This window comes from Rhinolophus sinicus, chromosome 16 (assembly GCF_057876585.1).
Source record: "Rhinolophus sinicus isolate RSI-liver-muscle chromosome 16, RSI-T2T, whole genome shotgun sequence".
Taxonomy (NCBI): Eukaryota; Metazoa; Chordata; class Mammalia; order Chiroptera; family Rhinolophidae; genus Rhinolophus; species Rhinolophus sinicus.
Genome location: NC_142516.1, coordinates 20,586,240 through 20,599,645, shown reverse-complemented (window position 1 = coordinate 20,599,645; position 13,406 = coordinate 20,586,240). Strand labels below are relative to the sequence as shown.

General features: G+C 37.2%; 1 long non-coding RNA gene across 1 annotated transcript in view; it reads right to left on the bottom strand.

The window, feature by feature from the left end:
* Nucleotides 1–8,468, bottom strand: part of LOC148754974 (uncharacterized) — a 32,426-nt gene extending 23,958 nt beyond the window's left edge. Inside the window, exons 1-2 of the long non-coding RNA XR_016019232.1 lie at nucleotides 8,129–8,468; nucleotides 1,637–1,687 (exon numbers count right to left, since the gene is read on the bottom strand). This is a non-coding gene — a long non-coding RNA (uncharacterized LOC148754974). The remainder of the gene's footprint in view (nucleotides 1–1,636; nucleotides 1,688–8,128) is intronic.
* Between the last annotated feature and the right edge of the window lie 4,938 nt (nucleotides 8,469–13,406).

Sequence of the window (13,406 nt, the reverse complement as noted above, 5' to 3'; positions counted from 1 at the left end):
TTTTCCTTTTGGGGGCCTTTGGATCATTTCTATGTTTTTTGGCTATTATATATAACATAGATGTAAATATCTTTTAACCTCTGAATTAGGTAGAGTCCTGAACATGGGATTAGTGGGTCAAGAGGTATTGTCTTTACGAAGCTCTTGAAAAAAATTTCCAATTAATTTATGTAATTACTGTCTGTCATGCGGGAGACCCTGCTTGCTGCGCCATTTGTCATGCGGGAGACCCTGCTCGCTGCGCCATTTGTCGTGCGGGGCGTCCGGCGGGGTCTCTGCTCCCGCTCCCCATACAAGAACGCAGGATATGGTGAGGCCAAAAAGGAACACCCACGGAGCCATAGGTAGGGGAGTCATACCACTATATTCTCTCTGGCGGCACTATACTCTCACTGGAGGCTGGATCCACACTGTCCGCAAACCGCCATCCACGCTTGCCAGCCCAGCCACCATCTTCTTGCTAGCCCCCATTCTTCCTCTCCTCTTCCTCTCCTTCCCTCTGCTAGCGTAGCCACAGCAGTTATATTGTGGCCAATGGCTCACTGGTTACAGCTGACGGCCAACTAGCCACAGCTGATGGCCATGCAATCACAGTTGGCCATTTACTACCTGAGCCAGCACCTGTCTATGTGAGGCCGAGAGCCTGGAAACTACTCTCTGGGGCTCCGCCCCCACACTGTCTGTGCAGGAGTGTCAGTTTATGTCATCAACAGCAATCATCATCCTTAGAAAATATAATTTTCCAATTTTAAAGTCAAACAATGGCATCATATTTTATTCTGTTTAAGTCCTGTGTCACCTACCGAAATTCAAATTGGGGCATTCTTCTTGGGATAAGTGTGGCTGGTTAAGAAGGGCAAGGAGTCAGGTTCTATCTCAACACATTATCTAAATAAATTGTCTACACCCTAACTGAACACATCCCTCAACCACACTAGCCCCACTCCCACTTTCTACCATCCCATCCACCACTCTCCCATAACTGTCTATCTTTCTAGCCTTGAGCACATGTCATATCATCACACCATTCACCATACAGACTGGAGCAAAGCAAGTTACAATTTGAGTTAGGAGCATAGTATAGTAAATGCTGCTCACTGACTAACATTCTCCTACAATTTGCTAATTAGAAACAGGAAACCAGTTCTTACTGGTGCAATGATTAACTCCTTGATGAGATAAAGCTTAATAGCATTAGAAACTGAGGCATTTGCAGTCATCAGTTGCTGACTAGTACAAGATCGTTGCTTGTACTTTATTCATGATACCAGCTGCACAGAAGTTAATGGACCCTGCTTTTCTCTCCTCATCTCCCAAGATAGAATAACTCTAAGAAACTATATTCACATTAATGTTTGTTATTTGTATTTCTTTGAATACTGATGATTTTGAAATTTTTCATATTATTTTATGAGGTATTTGTAATTCTGTGAATTTTTTATGTCCTTTGTTGAATTTACTGTTGGAATTCTTTTCTTATTTATATAAGCTCTTTGTGCACTATAGTTAGTAATCAATTGTAATTTCTGTAACAAATATTTACCCTTAATTTCTGTTACACAGAGAATTGTTCTACCTCATTGCTGAGGTAGAAAAAAATATTCTTTTTGCATAAGATAGCTGGACATTTTCTGACCTTGTGATCACTTCTTTCTGAGGGAGAAGCAGCAGCATCCAACTGGTAACTCTGGAAGGAAAATCAGGGCATACAATTACATGCCAACAAATTGGACAATTTTGAAGAAATGGATAAATTCCTAGAAACATACAAACTTCCAAGACTGAATCAAGAAGAAACAGAAAAATCTGAACCAACTGATTACTACTAACAATATTTAATCAGTAATCAAAAAACTCCCAATAAACAAAAGTCCTGGACTGGATGGTTTCATGGGTGAATTTTACCAAACATTCAAAGAAGAATTAACATCTATCCTTCTCAAACTATTCCAAAAAATTTTAGAGAAGGAAAACTTCCCAAGCTCATTTTACAAGGCCACCATTATCCTGATTCCAAAACCAATCAAAGACATTACCAAAAAAAAAAAAAAAAAAAGAAAAAAGAAAAAAGAAAAGAAAAAGAAAGAAAGAAATTGTAAGCTGATATCCCTGATGAACATAGATGCCAAAAAATCTTCAAGTTTTTTCTAATTTCAGAACAAACTTCCCCCCACTAAGACAAGACAAACAAGTTCTGTTCTACTCTTCCATGCTGTAAGTTTAACAGAGACAGGCCCCTGTTAATGGGTACATGGGCATATCTGCCTAATTCAGGGGCTTTGTGTTACTAAATTCACCTTCTACCACCACCCAACAATGTTCTCCAACATTAGTTTAATAGTAATAAAGGTGAAATTTTGGCCTCCATATATTGACTCATCTTCTTTATTTTTTTATTAGTTTCAAACAATGTAATAGACATTTATACCCCTCACAAAATGATAACCCCCACAATCTACTACTCATCTGACACTGTATGTAGCAGCTACAATTACACTGACTATATTCCCTGTGCTGTACTCCACATCCCGTGACTCTCTCTCTATATATTTAATTATAGTTGACATTCAATATTATTCAATTTCAGATTCAGGTGTACAGTGCAGTGGTCAGATATCTACACACTCTATGAAGTGGTCTCCCTAATAAGTCCAGTGCCCATCTGGCACTCCACATAATCTTTACATTATTGATTATATTTCTCAAACTGTATTTCATATCCCTATGACAATAACCACAATGAGATACCACCTCATTTCAGTCAGAATGGCTATCATCAATAAATCAACAAATAGCAAGTGCTGGTGAGGATGTGGAGAAAAGGGAACCCTCGTGCCTTGCTGGTGGGATTGCAAATTTGTGCAGCCACTATGGAAAATAGTAGGAAGGTACCCTAAAAAATTGAAAATGGAACTACCTTATGACCCAGCAATTCCACTCCTGGGTATCTATCCAAAGAAATCCAAAACTCGAATTCGAAAAAATATATGCACTCCTATGTTTTTTGCAGTGCTGTTTATAATAGCCAAGACATGGAAACAACTGAAATGCCCATTGATAGATGATTAGATAAAGAAACTGTGGTACATTTATACAATGGAGTATTACTCAGCCATAAAGAAGAATGAAATCTTACCATTTGCAATGACATGGATGGACCTAGAGAATATTATGCTAAGTGAAATAAGTCAGATAGAGAAAGATCTTATTCTATGTATAAGATCTTTCTTACACGTAGAATCTAAAGAACAGAATAAATGAACAAATGAAACAGAAATAGACTCAGAGATATAGGGGGGAAAGAACTGATGGTTGCTAGACGGGAAGGGAAGATGGGGGAGAAAGTAAAGGGATTAGAAAGCACAAATTAGTAATCCTTTATTTTTCAGTTGGTTCAGAAGTTGGACAGAGTAGAGGGGTATTATTTATTAAATCTTTGAATCCCAATAATTTGGTGCTTACTTCTTAATGATGTGGGTTTTACATTCAAAATATTTCAACTTTTGTGAGGTCAAATTTATTGCTGCTTTATTTTATTCCATACATCGCTTTTCTCCTTAGAAAATCTTTTCCCATACTAAGATCATTCATATTTATCTATATTTTTATCCAGCTATTACATAGTTTGGCTTTTTATATGTTATTTAAATCCATTTGGAATTAGCTTATGCACATGATGTGAAGATTTCTTTTCTAAACAATTAAGAAAACAGTCTGGCACAACTTTTTTGAATAATTCTTCCACAAAATTATGATAACTTTATATAAGCCAAACATGTATATGTGTGTATGTATGTGTATGGTTGTATGTGCATATATACACATACATATTAATACATGTTATGTCTCTGGATTGTCACTTATACATCCTGTTGATTCTTTTTTTAATTTTTTTTTTGTCCAGAAACATTTACTTACTTATTTATTTATTTATTTATTTATTTATTTATTTATTTATTCTTATCTTTATTAAATTTATTGGGGTGACATTCATTAGTAAAATTATATTAGTTTCGAGTGTCCATTTCTATAATGCATCATATATTGCATTGTATGTTCCCAGCCAGAGTCAATTCTCCTTCCATCACCATATAGTGACCTCCTTTACCTTCTTCTACTACTCCCCTCCCTCTTACTTTTTGGTAGCCACTAAACTCTTGTCTGTGTCTATGAGTTTTTGTTTGTTTGTCTTGTTCATCTGTTGCTTTTAGTTTTATATCCCACATATGAATGAAACCTTATTCTAGACTTTTTCTGTCCTACTTCTCTTAGCATGAAAATCTCAAGACGCAACCATGTTGTCGCAAACGGCAGTATTTCATCTTTTCTTACGGTCAAGAAATGTTCCATTGTATGTATCTAATCATCTATCAAAGGACATTTTGGTTGTTTCCATGTCTTGGCCACTGTGAATCATACTGCAATGAACATATGGGTAGGTACATCTTTTGGCCAAAGTTCCATTTTTCAATTACAATGGCTACATGTATCTTTTTTTTTTTTTTTTTTTTTTTTTTTTTTTTAGCAAAACTTAGACGTTTATCATTTACATCCCTCACACTGTGTGAATCCCCCTCCCCCATCCACCATCCCTACATGTATCTTTTTAATGGGTAAGGAAAGTTCTACTTTGCACAATCTGATTCTGTGAATACATGTATAATAAAATACCATTTTCAACTATCAAGTTTGCCAGCAAATGTTTAATTTCCCACAATAAACTTTCATTATTCTATAAACATGATATGAGTATTTAAAAATCGTCCATGTGTATGAGGAGTGGGAAACCTACTGCCTGTGAGTTGGGCCATGGACTATATTGTAGATTGTGCTACCAGCTGGTCTGTTGCAAGACAGAGAATGGTCTCCACCAATCACAAATTATATCTGTTTAAGCCTCTGTTTGTTAGACAATCTGGCACCAGGAACAGCTGAGAAGAAAGATTTGAAAACAGCTTGCTTGATTGATGGGTCTAGAGTTATCTCTAAATCCAAACAAAATGTTAAGTGCTATCAAGAAATCATAAATCAGGCATGTCTCTCTTTGAGCCATGAGAAGGTCTTGCTAAAGCTTTTATGATACCCATTTGTGAGAGACTCAACTGGCTTGTATTCAAAAAGAGAATTTAAATTTGCTTGTTCCATACAATTAGTTAGGTCACATTTTTAACCTGATTGAGCTATGAGGTGTAGCCTAGGACCTAGCATTTAAGCCATGATCATGAAAACTGTTGGAACTAGGGTTTTTAATCAGATAAGAGGAATATAGCATCAACTAAGAATACAAAAGATGGCCGATACCAAGTAGTATGTTGGGAGAGCAGCTGTGATCTGGGAGATCTGCTTTTGTGTAGCAAGACACCAATCAGGACAGGCATGAACAATGCAGGGTAGCTAAGCACCAACCAGTAGAATGTCACCTTGGGAGGAGATCCCAGCATTGAACCTTCACAGGTGGTGACAAGAACTTTTTACATTTTTATATCTGTGAAAATTCTAAATGCCCATTAGGAGTGCAAATGTATCTCTTCATCAGCCAAATCTTTTTTTTTTTTTTTTTAAATCCTGATCTGTTGTATTACATGGCACCAATTAACACCAGTTCTACCTAATTTAGGCTGGAAAGTAATTACTGGAAGTATATGGTGAAGCACACAGAATCAATAGGAGACTACTGAATCAAACTTGGAAAGTGGGTTAAAAAAACAAGGAAAGGTAAGTAGGAAGCACTATGTCAAACTCATGCCTCAGTTGGGCTCTTACGACATCTTGGCACCAGCACTTCCACCCAGGACTCTGCCGCTGCCCAGAACCTTGACAGTGAATGAAATCTGAAGTTTTTGCTGATTCACTCAAGATGCAAAGTCTGTGTCAGAAGCATCTGATTGGCTGAGGCTGGTCATGTGCCCAACTGAGTTTGGAGGCAACTGGTGAGAATCTGGAAATTTGTGCTTCTTTAATGTAAAGCAGGGTCTTGATTCCTTAGCAAGACTGAGAGTGAGATGGGAGGGAGTCTGGGTGTTGGGTAGCAGAGAAAAAAGAAAAAAGAAGAGAAAACATATACACATATAAATATATCAACAATGGATTTCTATACCTGAAATTTCAAGATTATGAATATTTGCTGCTTATGTAATAAAAATCGGTTTTCGTTTTCTGCCATAATTTATTTTTAAAAGGACATTTCTTAAGGTCTTTTTTTGTTTGTTTGTTTTTTGTTTGTTTTTCCACTTTTGGTGAAAGAAATAGCTTCTGTTTATTCATTCTTTTGACAAGGGCCTGGTATATCTCCCTAGAAATAAGGTTCCTGGATCTTCCTGGACTTCCCCAAGGAAGGCTGATCTCTGGCCCCTTGGACTAGTAGCCCAAATTGAGTGGAGAGGTAACCTGGGAGAGTGGGCAGTCCTGGCAGGTAAATCCCATTTCTGGAGAATTTCTCATCTGTATCTCTCTAAATGTATATACCAAATGCCACATCCTCCATGGCTGAATCCCATGCTGGTGTAGCATAAGCCATGAAAACCTCTTATAAATGTGCCATCTCTGAGAGACCCATTCCCCACATCTGTTCCCCAACTCCTTTTAGCACTCTGAATAGTTAGCAGCTTGGGCCTGACAAAAGGTCATTGTTGCCAGCAGCCAGTGACTTGAAGCCATCCATGGCTCAGACCTCTCAGGATAGCTATTCTCAAATCCTGTTGGACTTCCCCAAGGCACCTACATCATCGAAATCTGGTGAACAGCAGCTGCCAAAGGCCCTTCAGGAGGAGGGTTTTCCTAGGGTCTGATGGACAGTTTTGAATTCAAGCCCTAGGCAATATAAACTAATGTATGTTCATAGCATTCAGAATTTCTTTTAAAATTTTTGAAAGGCCCTAATTTCTAAGGCAAGTGATTTGCAAGTCAATCCTGACTAACCTTTAAACAGGTCCCATGTGTCCTGTAATTCACAAAATTCTAGCATTTGGATGGTACCCTTCCCTATTTGCTATATAAATGTAATTGTTTCTCCATTTCTTGACTGATTTCACTAGTTATTGGGGAGGGAAATGCTAGACATCTGTTGTCAAGTAACCACCTTCCCACATGGCAATGTGACCTGCGTTTATTCGTTTTGTATTGTATTTCACCTCTTCCTTTGAATTCTTGTCTCATTACTTTTTCTTGGTATTCATAGAAAAGTATGAGTCAAAAATGAATCAGGCAAGGAAAGAAATAGTACATTTTTCTCATAACCCCCAAATCTTGTAGGGACTGGTTCCTGTGAGCCCTAGTCCTTTCCCTGCTCTCACATTTACCTAGTTAACAACTGCTCAGCTCAAATGCTATCTTCCTTAGGGAGTCACCTCAAACTGCCCTCAACATTGGCCTGACCCCCGTAAGTGCCCATACTCTGTTCCCCCAGAGCGCTCTAAACATTCCTCTCTAGCACTTCTCACACTCATCATAATTGTTGATGTATTCACCCATATCCCTAGCCAGGCTGTGACTTCCCTGACAGAGACTTATCTGTCACTGTGTCCCCAGGGTCAAGTTCAGTTAGTTAAATGAACAGGTTTGGGAAAGAGAAAATAGAAGAAGTTTTCTTAGAACTTCTGGATTGCTCCTAAATTGGTAATATTTAAGATCTCTCATGCTTTGTTTGACCACTTTGGGAAGACAAATGTGAAGAATAAAGAAAGAGCTGGATTACTGAGCTGATAACCATTTTTGTTTATGCTCTGTTAAAAGCATAAGTACATGTGTTGGAGGTTAACTTAATGATTGCAAATAATTACTAATAGCAAACAAGTAAATAAACACAGCTTTTGATAAGAGTTTCTGTATAATTCCTTTATAATAAATGCACTATGCTGCATTGGTAGAAAAACGAATTGTTCCCTGAGAAAATGCTACCCATTAGCATCTCTGCTCCGAAACAATATACAATCTTGTCTTTTATGGCTCTCAGCTGCACACTGCCTGGAAGACACTTTTGATGTGAGCCAAATTTTTACATCTAACAAATGCCCAGTAAAAGGCACTTAGAATTCCAGTTGGACTGAGCTTGCTCCTTCTCCAGAGGGCACATAAATGAATAAATACAAAGAAATCCCCTCCCATCGCACACACACACATATGTACTCACGCAATCCTCAGAGCAGCTGTGTTATATTATAAGTTGGAGGCCTTTTGTTAGTTCAGATGTTTCAGGTCTGCAATGGCACTCTGGAGAAGGAATAAATATTATGAGTAAGTCTCGTTTCCATGCTTGTAGTGGGGAAACACTAACTAGCACAGTTTACTACAGTTTTATACTAAAACAATCTTGTAAAAGAATACCAGCATTACTCACTCAGCACATGACTCCTAAGACAAGATGGTGTCTGTTTATTCCCCAAATATTCAAAACATGATTTCATTCAGCCTCTTTCCCAGATGGACTTTCTTTTCAGTAAAACTAATCAGAATAATCATGGATTGTGTGTTTCCTAAATCTAGTCTTCATTTTTTTCTCAAAGCCTTCGTTTTTCTTTTACTTTTCCAAATATTGCATAGTAATAAAACTTTACAAACAAGAGACACCAAATATGAGCATTTGAACCATCAAAGGAAAGACAGATTTGAACTGGGTGGGAACTCACTTTGGAATCCAGGTCATTCTATCTGAGGATTTGATCTTCTGTTTTGAAGGCTCAGCGTCTGAGGTTGACAAATTTGGTAACAAGAGAATGTACTGGAGATTGATATAAATGTAAATCTATTAATTTACAAAGAGAAAGGAGTCTCATAATGACCAAAATATGATAATTCTGCACAATCAGTGGATTCTCTTCTTATTGTTAAACCCTATGTGAAACCGAATTATGATACAATTGTTTAGTGAACATAAAGTCAGAATAAGGGGACATGGAGAAATTTATTTTTAATGGCTCTGAGAGCCTGATGTGCCCATGTCCCTGTGAGCTCTTTTCAAAAGGATTAGAAACACTTAGCCATGCTATTCCCAAAGCCTGGTACATTCTTTTCCCATTCTTCACTGACTTTTACTAATCCCCCTAAGCTTAGCTTAATTATCACTTTCTTAGGAGAGACCTTCGCTGGTCTTCTGCTCTAAGAAATGGTCCCCACTGTGCACTTCAGAACACTCTGTAATTTCCCTTTTTAGCACTTATTTCAATTTGTACTTACACGTTTATCTGTTGCTTTAAGTTCTGTCTACCCATGGACGGTAAGCTTTCAGAGAGAAGGCACCATGTTTATTCTGAGTTCCGCTAGGTTCTCAGTGCCCAAGCACTGTGTCTGGCACACCTGCAAGCCTTCAGCACGTATTTGTTAAATGAATAAATGAAGGCTCATCCAGGAGCTGCATGGGGTGGTGGCTAAGAGCTCAGGTACTGTACTCAGGATTCCTTGACTAAAATCCTGGCTGTGCCTCTTAATAACTATGTGAATATAAGCAAATTACAAAATACGATTCCTTGTCTGTAAAATGAGGACAGCGACAGTGTCTGCCTCATAACATTCTAATGAGGATTAAATAAGTTAATGGATGCAAAATACTTGGAACTGTGACTGGCACAAAGCAAGCAAGCACTCGAGCAGTGCTTTTTCCTCACCCTATAGACACACACAGTGTATCCTTCAATCATTAGCTGTTAGGTGCTATTCAAGGAGCCAATTTTCATGCACAACTGAGCATTTCTTACTTGACATTAAAATACATTTATTTCGAAGCCTACCTCTTACCTACCTTTCTGGCCATTATGGTATTAAATCCAAAATTAGGCCTTTCTAATGTGCCTTTCTACATTTGAGCCTTAATTTGTTTCTCTTCTCTCTGCTGGGAATCCCCATCTCCTTATTCGCTCATATAGGGGTTTTGCTGTTTTCAGTCCATAAGATAAGAGCTTAGCCTGTGTCCACATGAAAATCCCACAGAACATCCTAAAATTGGACCAAACTCAAAGATCTTGTACAATTACTCATCTGTTGCTGAATTTGCCTTTACAAAAAACAAAACAAACAAACAAAAAACTGGTGAAAGAAACTGAAGAAGACACAAATCAATGGAAAATATCTTGTGTTCATGGATTAGAAGAATCAATATTGTTAAAAAGTCCATACTGCCCAAAGCAATCTACAGATTCAATGCAATCTCTGTCAAAATTCTAATGGCATTTTTCACAGAAACATAAGAAATAATCCTACAATCTGTATGGAACCACAGAAGACCCCAAATAGCTAAAGCAATCTTGAGCAAGAAGAGCAAAGCTGGAGGCATCACATTTTCTGATTTCAAACTATTACAAACTATTTCAAACTATTACAAAGCTACAATAATCAATGTAGTATGATATTGGCATATAAATAAACACACAGATCAATGGAACAGAGTAGAGAACCCAGAAATAAACCCAACCATATACAGTCAATTAATTTCCCACAAAGTCACCAAGAACACATCTGGGAAAAAACATAGTCTCTTCAATAAATAGTGTTTGGAACACTGGATATCCACATGCAAAAGAATGAAAATAGACTCAGACACAAAAATCAACTTGAAATGGATTGAAGACTTAAATGTAAGACCTAAAACTATAAAACTCCTAGAAGAAGACATATGGGAAAATACCCTTGACATCAATCTTGGCAATGATTTTTTGGATTTGACACCAAAGGACAGGCAACAAAAGCAAAAATAAACAAGTGGGACTACATCAACTTAAAAAGCACAGCAAAATCAACAAAATAAAAAGGCAACCTAGGGATAAATAAATTATTTGCACATCATATAGCGATAAGGGATTCATATCTAAAATATATACATGTAAATTCATATAAACTCAAAAAAAACTCATATTACTTAATAGCAAAAAAAAAAAAAAAAATCCCCAAGCAAACCAATTTAAAAATGGTCAGAGGAGTTGATAGGACATTTTTCCAAAGAAGACGTACAGATGGCCAACAGGTACATGAAAAGAAACTCAACATCACTAATCATCAGGGAAATGCAAATCAAAACCACAATGAGCTATTACCTCACACCTGTTAGAATGGCCATCATCAAAAAGACAAGAGATAACAGCTGTTGGCAAGAATGTGCACTGCTGGTGGGAATGCAAATTAGTACACTCACCATGAAAAACAGTATGGATGTTCTTCAAGAAATTAAAAATAGAACTACCATATGATCCAGCAACCCTACCCCTAGGTATATAACGATAGGAAGCAAAATCAGTATCTCCAAGAGATAGCTGAACTTTCATATTTATTGCGGTATTATTCACAATATCCAAGATACAAAACAACTTAAGTACCTGTGAATGAATGAATGGATAAAGAAAATGTGCTATCTACATACAATGGAACATTATTCTGCCTTAAAAAAGAAGGAAATCCAGCCATTTGTGACAATACGATGAAACTAGAAGACATATGTTAAGTGAGATAAAACAGACAAAGACAAATACTGTATGGTGTCACTTACATGTGGAATCTAAAAAACAAAAATAAAGTCAAACTCAGAAACTGAGAGTAGAATGGTGGTTGCCAATAACTAGAAGGTTGGAAAATGAAGAGAGGTTGGTAAAGGGGGGTCCTTGGACTCATTAAGTTCATTTTCTATATTTATCTGAAGGCCATAGAAGATCACATGAAATAGAATGTTGAGAGGCTGACATTTTGTTCCTAATGGTTAGAAATCAGAAATAACTAAAATGGGTGAATGATTATTCAGTTAATAGCATATCTGTATATTAAAATAAAATTTGTAATCATCAATGATGGTAGAAATGTACATGAAACTGCATGCAGTGTGCTTCAAATTGTATTTAACATATATTTTCTATATATTTAATATGGAAGAAGTTGAGAAATAAGTGTACAAACAGGTCATAATGTTTGTTTTCTAAATTAGGGTACTACTAAGTTAAATGATTGACTGTTGTTTTCATTGTTCGCCACATTTTATGGTTGTTTGGTTATTATTTTTTACAATGAACAGCTTAACTCAGACAACAATTTTTAGAAAGAAAATGTCAGAGAACAAAGAGTGCCTAAAAATCATATCAGTTTATTGCACCCCTCAAAGATTTCTTTGTCCAGCGAGATACAACCAACAAATGTTTTATCAGATCATTGCCAAAGTAATCTCTGAAAAATCATACTTCACTCATGAAGATAGAAACCGTCTCCTTGAGTACATATTTAACACATAAAAGCCTATGTAAATCACAGCTCACAGTCTCCAGGGCTTTTCCTGGTCAGCACAGGGCAGCCTGGCCCCTGCTCTGGGCTAATCTAAAGCCACCTCTAGTCTGGCCCATAGACCACACACCCAGGCTCTGAGAAAGGGCCAGAAGCAAGGTTGGTTTGCCTACCCTAATACTGGCGATTACCAGGACATTACAAACATAAAACTCATCTGTGGGTTTATATTTTTATTAAATTAAGTCTCCTGAGAGTATCAGGGTTATGCATAAACCACATTTATTAATCCTCAACGAGATCACTGCAAAAACAGACTATGAATAAATGGATTTCGTCATACTGATGCGGTAGGCAGGGTAATTTTCCTAGCATTATTTTGTACTGTTGAGCAGCTGGGCTGTTGAGGGGCTAAGTGAAGGATTTTCTTTCCCTGAGGTGGTATGTGTATTTTCAAAACTGGGAAATTCCTTTCCAGGCAACCTGGAGTACACACTTCCGGAGCCCTTATTTATCCAGCATAGTCACTATATGTGTACTGTGCTATTTATAGAAGAAGCATCTAGCATCTTCTAGAATTCATTCAAGATGATTGACTTCAATCACAGAAAGATGCATTTTTATCATCTGTGTGTGCAACTAGCAATTATTGCTAAGTAAGCCGAAGAAACCGCTGATAGTATTCATTTTCTGATATTTCAGTCACATGGCAAAAAAAGTGGGCTAGGAATTTTGGGAAACAATTTGCAAAGCTACCTTAAATATGGTGTTAACAGTTCAAATATCTTATGCTTTCCTTTTCTGAAATGAAATGAGGATTGCACAAATCAAATTGAATCAAACTGAACTTTAATAGATGCAGACATTTCCTAAAGATTCATCGTGTGAAATGTCTATAATCTTGTGTTTTTTGCTCATGTTAACCCTTAAATTTGCAAGTTTGAACTATTCCTGTCAAACTCACCAGCAACCGCCATGTGGCCATATTAGGACACTTCCGATTCCTAAACTCCCTCCCCTCTCAGCAGCATTTGGCCGAGATGACCACCCTTTCCTCCTCGAGGGACTTCCTTCTCCTTCCCACAAGAAGGCACATGCTTTGATTTCCTTCAACTTCTCTAACAAGTGTTTCTTTCTTGCTCTCTTCTGATTTATTAACTTATTAACTTGCTCTTCTTCCTTCATACAGCTTCTAAACATTGGCATTATGAAGAGCT